Source organism: Schistocerca piceifrons, chromosome 1 (assembly GCF_021461385.2).
Source record: "Schistocerca piceifrons isolate TAMUIC-IGC-003096 chromosome 1, iqSchPice1.1, whole genome shotgun sequence".
Lineage (NCBI taxonomy): Eukaryota > Metazoa > Arthropoda > Insecta > Orthoptera > Acrididae > Schistocerca > Schistocerca piceifrons.
In genome coordinates this window covers 989,946,689-989,956,627 of record NC_060138.1, presented here as the reverse complement: position 1 = coordinate 989,956,627, position 9,939 = coordinate 989,946,689, and positions in this window count along the sequence as shown.

The following is a 9,939-nucleotide window of genomic DNA, read 5'->3' as shown; positions in this document are numbered from 1 at the left end:
ACTCCATTTGCTATTTTGGCACTCTGGAGGAGCTGTTTTGTAACATTAAACTCTAGCACTAGTTTTGACATGACTGATATTTAACTCCATTTGCTATTTTGGCACTCTGGAGGAGCTGTTTTGTAACATTAAACTCTAGCACTAGTTTTGACATGACTGATATTTTTTTTCTTTTTCAAAATTTAATGAGAGTCCATTTGCAGACAACCACTTCATAACATTCTGAAAGACATTATTTATAATTTTTAGCTGATTCTTGTTTTTTGGTGTGATTACTTGTATCATCAGCAAAAAGAACTAACTTCGTATCGTCGTGACTGTACAGTGGCAAGTCGTTAGCACGTGTTATGAACAGTAAGGTAACCAAAATTAAACCTTGTGACACGCAGAGCTCTAGCTTGTTATGGAGGCAGGAAATTAAGACCAAAATAATTTATGATGGAGTCGACTGATTGAGCATACAAGGTCAAATTTACTGATTGCATTATGCAGTAGTGACGCAAAGTATAAATAGCGCAACTAGTACAACATAATGCCTGCGAGTTAACATAAGAATGACTAACACGATAAAGCTACTAAACATTGATTTGCTGCAGTAACCTTCAACTTCCATAATATAGTTTCTGATGATCAAAGACATAAAGGGAGGTTATGAATAAAAGAGTCTTTAAAACAGAAAATCCAAAATCATTAGTTTTATACTAATTAATTTTTATACCCTTTATAGAGAAAATCATAATCAGGGAACACACTGGTCCTTTGATCCTGGTTAGAGTGCAGTAGAAAAACACGTCGTACAGCACCGTGCACAGAAATACAGAAATCTATAATGAATGCAATGATGAATACAAAATAGTGCCTCCTTCCTGTTGCTGCACACCTCAGCCAGCCACTATCCTGTCCCTGTCCAGTAATTGAGCAGCATATAACGTGTATATGGCGCGTTTTCCTTTTACGGAACACCAGTACATGGGATTCATCAGTATGTACGGTGGCCTCATTACGTTTGACCTAGGCACTGGTTTCATTAGCCTACACCAGGCGTATGTTACGCGCTGGAAAACCAACGTTTCATTAACATAACAAATAATTGTGCAAGCACCGAGCTCAGTAGCGTCAGACTGCTTCAAAAACCATTAGAGAACAAGAGTCTGTCAGTCTGATACCTTATAAGGACGCCTTTCGGGTCCCTTTTAAAATACCATTCACACATTGCAAAGGACTCACTATTAGTAAATTCAGCACCTTGTTTTCGAACCACAAATAGTGTTCGATATTTTACAATGGGTAGACCGTGACAACAGTGGTGAACAGTTGCAAGAGGATGCTTCAGTAAACTCTCAGAGAGGCACAGTAAAATCGTACCTTAATTAAAACGTCGGATTCGTACGTCCTACATCGCAACAAATGCTTTTATCACGTTTCCCGATCAAGCATTGATACTCATGCAATATCACTACTTGAGCACTGCACCCAGCACACCACTTGTTCCTGGCTAATTCTATTGGCCCACCGGCCGCACCTACGGCTTTCCCCACTCCAGTCATCGTGCCAGAGAACCTCTGGCGCTTCCCAGCCTGGAAGTAGGTCACTGCCCCTTTGAAGTGACTATCAGTAGGTGCCGGTATTGCACTCGCACTGTCAGCTTCGACTGAGCATTCCTACTCTCTGAATACGTCTTCTTACTTCATCGTGCACCGTCACAACGATGACAGCACCTCCGTCCCTATGCCATCTTTTTTCTGTAACGGTGGCAGACGGTTCAGTGCTCCACACTAGGATGTGATGCAACAGTGTTTGTGTTTATTAGTGTCATGTAATATAAACACTGATGTTCGCGTATTTAAATCAATATAAATGTAACTACGTTTAACACACCAAGAAGAAAAGCACTGTAACTAATTTTTGACCAATAGTAGTTACACACTTCGTTAAGTTCACACAGCAGCTGATGATCCAGAAACATAAACAGACCTATAATTAAAATTTAACTGTTTTATCGATAATTTATCGAAGAGTGAGACTGAGAATGTAATTAGTCAGACGACTGAAACAACATTACATTAGCAACAAATTTCTACATAATAGCTAACTTTGTGATTCAACGTTGTATCGTAGTATATGACTACTGGTTGTCATGGACAGTTAAATTACCCCTCAACGTGGTAAAGAGTGGATTTACCCCTCTATGGTCACAATTGTCTTTGATGTGAACGTTATAAAACCCGAGGCAACATTCCGTCTCCTGTTGTTCAGCAACGAACGACTAATTGTAGGGTAATGGATGTAACAAATTAGCGATATAGCTGCTTGATGACAACCTCATTCCTGGCGGCCTTAATACACGACTACTGGAACTGATGGCACACGGAAGAGTGCTTCGTGATGTAGTGCTGGAGCCGCTATTCGGCGTTCTTTATGCCCTCCCTGCGGCCACGTCCGCCCGTAAAAAACACCACAGGGCGCTGCGAAGCGTCTGCTGTCTGGCTCCCGGCAGTTTAAATGCAGATATTGATTGCACTTAAGCTAATGACGAGACAGCTAATAAAGGTTTCATGGCGGAGAAATATCGCTTGGTGTATATTGCGTTAAGAGAACGAACGAAAGGGAACGCTGCGCAGAGACAACGTTAAGTACTACAAAAAAGAGATAAGTCACAAAATATGTTGCAGTAAAGCTGAAAAAATTCGCATTTTTTTCCAGCAATATACCTGCTATTCTGTTCGCACAGTGAGTGAAGTGACACGGTACCGACGGCCGAGGTGGCCGAGCGGTTCTAGGCGCTACAGTCTGGAACCGCACGACCACTACGATCGCAGGTTCGAATCCGGCCTCGGGCATAGATGTGTGTGATGTCCTTAGGTTAGTTACGTGTAAGTAGTTCCAAGTTCTAGGGGACTGATGACCACAGCAGTTAAGTCCCATAGTGCTCAGAGCCATTTTGAACCATTTGACACGGTACCAAATCCAGAAAGCGGTGTCTGTGAAACACAAGAAATATTTTTTAAGTTGCAAGAAGGGTATGGGTAGTCGCGTGGTGATCTGTTACAGTGAAAAGTGCTACATCACGGCATGGTTCAGAGTATACGTAAAGCTTTAGTTTAGTTCTCTGGTGTTCTAGCAGCTTGTGCACAGCTCTTTGTTTTAGTCTGCAGGCTTTTTTAATAAAATGATGTGGTGTTGCGGTGCACCTCAACTACCTACCCTCTGGCTCAAAGTTGAAATACTAAGAGTTTTGGCTGGTTTCGTTGTCTAGGGGTTGGGATACGTAATTACCGCATTACAGCTCAAATAATGCTGAGACTACAGTATACAATATGAATAGACACATGAATCGAATGGTCGAAGGTTCCTATCAGTCGGCAATTGCGAATTGTTAATACAACATAGTAATTTATAAATGAAAGACTGCAATGAAGTATATTCTGAAGGTACTATTTTAACGACCTTAAATGATGGATACAATAGCAGAAGTATCTTTAAGAATGCCCTTTGTTACTGTAAAACACTTATTGGTGTCGATGATCCAGCAATGAAATAAAATATAAGTTGAATAACAGGGGAACAATAGATTCCTACTTCACGTAATTACTTACGAACAACAACATGGCTCGCGAGATATTCGCTTCTAAATGCGAACTACGTCTTCACTGCAGAAGCCACGGAAATATCACGAGTGCACAAGTCGGCACTACGAAGTATTTCTATCTGCCGCGACCATGCGTAAACTACTCCACTCTGCCAGTTCTTCCTGCGACCGTGCGTCTGTCGCGCCATACTGTCCAGAACTCTCTCGTGTCCAGCACCTCCCGTGACGTGTGCCGTACGGTCCAGCACTCTTCCTGTGTCCTGTGAGACTCTCCCTCGCGCCACACTGTTCAGAACTGCCTGTCATCTCTCGAAACGATACTCCTCCCCACTTCCATACTGTCTCTCCACGTGTCCTTTTCGGAACAATCGCTGTGACTGGCTAGAGCGCTCCCACCGTGTCTCCAAGCTAACACTCACAAACATACTGAAACACACTCAGAATATTGTATTTACATTTAAATAACTCGTAATTAAATAAATATTCCTACGGCTGAACCATAAACAAGCTCTAACACAAATTATTAAATACATACACAAATTGAATAAATATATATCAAAGGAATAGAACAGAAGTAAGCCAGTATCCTAATGTCTCTGTGCCTTCTAAAACACAGTAAATAATTGACCAATTTCTTCGTGAAGAGTATATATCAGATATAAACAAAGACATAGATGAATGAATATATTTATAAGAATGCTGCTACCGTTTTTTCGTGTAACTGTGGAGTACTTATGGCCAGACGCGATTAATAGTAATCGGCCACTTTGACCTCCAACAACTCATGTACTGTTTAAGTTGTTGTTGTTGTTGTTGTTGTTGCGATCTTCAGTCGTGAGACTGGTTTGATGCAGCTCTCCATGCTACTCTATCCTGTGCAAGTTGCTTCATCTCCGAGTACCTGCTGCAACCTACATCCTTCTGAATCTGCTTGGTGTATTCATCTCTTGGTCTCCCTCTACGATTTTTACCCTCCACGCTGCCCTCCAATACTAAATTGGCGATCCCTTGATGCCTCAGAACATGTCCTACCAACCGATCCCTTCTTCTAATCAAATTGTGCCACAAAATTCTCTTCTCCCCAATCCTATTCAACACCTCCTCATTAGTTATGTGATCTACCCATCTAATCTTCAGCATTCTTCTGTAGCATCACATTTCTAAAGCTTCTATTCTCTCCTTGTCCAAACTATTTATCGTCCATGTTTCACTTCCACACATGGCTACACTCCATACAAATACTTTCAGAAACGACTTCCTGACACTTAAATCTATACTCGATGGTAACATATGTCTCTTCTTCAGAAACGCTTTCCTTGCCATAGCCAGTCTACATTTTATACCCTCTCTACTTCGACCCCACATAACTGCACACTCATTTCCTAATCTAATTCCCTCAGCATCACCCGACTTAATTAGACTAAATTCCATTATCCTCGTTTTGCTTTTGTTGATGTTCATCTTATATCCTCCTTTCAGGACACTACCCATTCCGTTCAACTGCTCTACCAAGTCCTTTGCTGTCTCTGACAGAATTACAATGTCATCGGCGAACCTCAAAGTTTTTATTTCTTCTCCATGGATTTTAATACCTACTCCGAATTTTTCTTTTGTTTCCTTTACTGCTTGCTCAGTATACAGATTGAATAACATCGGGGAGAGGCTACAACCCTGTCTCACTCCCCTTCCAACCACTGCCTCCCTTTCATGCCCCTCAACTCTTATAGCTGCCATTTGGTTTCTATACACATTGTAAATAGCCTTTCGCTCCCTATATTTTACCCTTGCCACCTTCAGAATTTGAAAGAGAGTATTCCAGTCAACACTGCCAAAAGCTCTCTCTAACTCTACAAATGCCACAAATGTAGGTTTGCCTTTTCTTAATCTAGCTTCTAAGATAAGTCGTAGGGTCAGTATTGCTCACGTGTTCCAATATTTCTACGGAATCCAACTGATGTTCCCGAAGGTAGGCTTCTACTAGTTTTTCCATTCGTCTGTAAAGAATTCGTGTTAGTATTTTGCAGCCGTGACTTATTAAACTGATAGTTGGGTAATTTTCACATCTGTCGACACCTGCTTTCTTTGGGATTGGAATTATTATATTCTTCTTGAAGTCTGAGGGAATTTCGCCTGTCTCATACATCTTGCTCACCAGATGGTAGAGTTTAGTCAGGACTGGCTCTCCCAAGGCCGTCAGTAGTTCTAATGGAACGTTGTCTACTCCTGGGGCCTTGTTTCGACTTAGGTCTTTCACTGCTCTGTCAAACTCTTCACGCAGTATCATATCCCCCATTTCATCTTCTTCTACATCCTCTTCCATTTCCATAATATTTTCCTCAAGTACATCGCCCTTGTATAGACCCTCTATACACTCCTTCCACCTTTCTGCTTTCCCTTCTTTGCTTAGAACTGGGTTTCCATCTGAGCTCTTGATATTCGTACAGGTGGTTCTCTTTTCTCCAAAGATCTCTTTAATTTTCTTGTAGGCATATCTATCTTACCCCTAGGGAGATAAGCCTCTACATCCTTAAATTTATCCTCTAGCCATCCCTGCTTAGCCTTTTTGCACTTCCTGTCGATCTCATTTTTGAGACGTTTGTATTCCTTTTCGCCTGCTTCATTTACTGCATTTTTATATTTTCTCCTTTCATCAATTAAATTCAATATTTCTTCTGTTACCCAAGGATATCTACTTGCCCGCGTCTTTTTACCTACTTGATCCTCGGCTGCCTTCACTACTTCATCCCTCAAAGCTACCCATTCTTCTTCTACTGTATTTCTTTCCCCCATTCCTGCCATTTGTTCCCTTACGCTCTCCCTGAAACTCTCTACAACCTCTGGTTCTTTCAGTTTATCCAGGTCCCATCTCCTTAAATTCCCACCTTTTTGCAGTTTCTTCAGTTTCAATCTGCAGTTCATAACCATTAGATTGTGGTCAGAGTCCACATCTGCCCCTGGAAATGTCTTACAATTTAAAACCTGGTTCCTAAATCTCTGTCTTACCATTATATAATCTATCTGAAATCTGCCAGTATCTCCAGGCTTCTTCCATGTATACAACCTTCTTTTATGATTCTTGAACCAAGTGTTAGCAATGATTAAGTTGTGCTCTGTGCAGAATTCTACCAGGCGGCTTCCTCTTTCATTTCTTAGCCCCAATTCATATTCAACTACTATGTTTCCTTCCCTCCCTTTTCCTACTACCGAATTCCAGTCACCCATGACTATTAAATTTTCGTCTCCCTTCACTATCTGAATAATTTCTTTTATTTCATCATACATTTCATCAATTTCTTCGTCATCTGCCGAGCTAGTTGGCATATAAACTTGTACCAATGTAGTAGGCGTGGGGTTCGTGTCTATCGAGGCCACAATAATCCATTCACTATGCTGTTTGTAGTAGCTTACCCGCATTCCTATTTTTTATTCATTATTAAACCTACTCCTGCATTACCCCTATTTGACTTTGTATTTATAACCCTGTATTCGCCTGACCAAAAGTGTTGTTCCTCTTGCCACCGAACTACACTAATTCCCACCATCTCTAACTTTAACCGATCCATTTCCCTTATTAAATTTTCTAACCTACCTGCCCAATTAAGGGATCTGACATTCCACGCTCCGATCCGTAGAACGCCAACTTTCTTTCGCCTGATAACAACGTCCTCTTGAGTAGTCCCTGCCCGGAGATCTGAATGGGGAACTGTTTTACCTCCGGAATAATTTACCCAGGAGGACGCCACCATCATTAACCATACAGTAAAGCTGCATGCCCTCGGCAAAAATTACGAATGTAGTTTCCCCTTGCTTTCAACCGTTCTTAGTACCAGCACAGCATGGCCGTTTTGGTTAGTGTTACAAGGCCAGATCAGTCAATCATCCAGACTGTTGCCCCTGCAACTACTGAAAAGGCTGCTGCCCCTCTTCAGAAACCACGCGTTTGTCTGGCCTCTCAACAGATACCCCTCCGTTGTGGTTGCACCTACGGTACGTCTATCTGTATAGCTGAGGCACGCAAGCCTCCCCACCAACGGCAAGGTCCATGGTTCATGGGGAGAATTTAAGTTATATGCCTGTAATTTATACAAATTTAGGTTTACATTTATAGTTTTCTAAAGACTTGTCGATCGACAAAAGCGGAAGAACCGTTTAGATGTAGGAAAATTCGTTGCTGGGTGTTACTTGTATAATTTACCATCAGATATTAAATTTTAAACTAATAAAGATATTGAAAATTTGACTACACCATCAGAATCGTCGTGCAAATAATGGTAAGGTACATGTTTCATTTTGAGGTATCATGATTCATCTGGCTACTATTAATTTCTATTCTAACTGTGAAGTGTCTGCCATGATGGTTTCACAAAGTCCGCCATCTTTGGCACTCTCGGCCTACAAGTCTCTTTCATCGACACAGAGTCATCAAGGAATTCCCAACCACGAGGTCGGCCTGGAACCCAGCTAACGTTCGGCACCACGCGACCGCCGACAAGCCGCAGCCCGCCGAGAGGCCACAGCGTGGCCAACTCCGAGCTTGGAATATTTTCAGGGCACCACAGCTCGACCGTTACCTCACAAGTCACAAGATTTAGTAGTTCTGCTCACATGTTGCGTAATGTTCATCAATGAAGACACATTCAGATTTTGTGCAATTGTCATAACAATTCGGTAATGACAATAGCTAATTAATTGCAGAATCTGTACACAGTGATTCTTCTTACTGTTGAAAAACCAATATAAGTCACATGAGGCTGCAAACACTGGGAAGAAGATAATAAATATTAGCACGTAACGTAACCAGAAGATGTACCGCGGAGCACGTGCAGCGCTTGAGTATGTAGATGTGGTACACCTCATCATGGCTCCAGACTTACATGTGTGACTTTGCGAGTCGCGATCAGGTTCGAGTCTCAATTCTGGCAGTCATAATTTTTTGCACTGCATTAGACAATTAAGTGTTTACAGTGAGGTATCTTTATTATTTTATTTACCTGTGTTGGACTCTCCACTCGTTTATTGCAAAGTACAGCTAAACAGAACCTAGAGTGTTACATCACTAGTTAATGTGTATAAGTTCACGAATTGCGTCGCTACCAGTAAATGATCTAATGACCTGCCTTCTCTTTACTAAATCAAGACCAGAAAACAAAGAAAGATGAGACAGAAGGACAGGAAATCGAAACAAGGACAGCCTTTTCTTGGTTGTGGCACACACAATAATTTTGTAACTTCTACATTTACAATAGATCACATTTAGAAAAGGTGTTCAAACAAAGTGTAGCCTAGGGGAGGGAGGTGCAGCACTGCCCCGTACTGGCGAGGGTAGGATCGGCAAGCCTAACCGCTACACATGTGCCGAGGTACGTCATCTGTTGACATCGTATGTTCAACTTTCTTCATCGGCTTCTGGGGTGTTCCTCGACATTTGCGGCACAATGTGTCGTACATTAAATTACTGTCTAAGCCTCATCTACGCCGCTCCGGCGGTTTTTAAAAGTTAATATGAATCACCTTGTATAGACGAACAGGGGCGTGGGACAGGAGCGTAGTAAATGACATTTTCTTAACGACTGGTTGGAACACGTTGAAAGAGAGTAGACTAGCTCTGTTAATCCACGAAGAACCCAGCTGAAGTTGCTTCAGTAACTGCTTGCTCTTCGCTGATGTCATAGGATCATACCGGATAATCAACTGCAAAAGTCAATATTTTTGACGAATTGTTTGTCATATAACACACAGAAAAAAGATACCTACTTGTTCGTAGCTTCCAAAGCGGAAGGTATTAAACTGCAGTAACTGACAGATTCCTGAGCTTGTTTCTTATTTTAACTATATTGGTAAAGAAGCACACTTAAAACGACAGTTGGTCATTCCCTCACATACGAAGGTTGTCCAGAAAGAAAGTTCCGATCGGTCGTGAAATTGAAACCACGGTGAAAACCAGAAACGTTTTATTTGCAACACTTAGGTACCCCTTCCATCTACCTCTCTACATAGTCGCCGCTCCAACTGCTGTCGTAGTGTTGTATCAACTTTCCAATATCCTCGTCACAGAAAGCAACCGCCTATGCTTTCGTCCAGTTATCTGCACTGGTCTGCCGCTCGTTGTCTGTGGAAAAACTTCGTCTTCATAGCCAACGGTTCTTGTGAGCAGACATGAGACTGAGGGGGAGCCAGTTACAGATTGTATTGTGGGTGATCAAACACTTCTCATTGGAAACGCTACAGGAGCGTCTTCATTGCCCCTGCAGTGTGCGGCCCAGAATTGTCCTGAAGAAGGAAGTGCTCGACAGTTGTGACACAGGCGAAATCTCTAACCGGCCCCTCGTATTTGGCGGGAGGCGCTATTA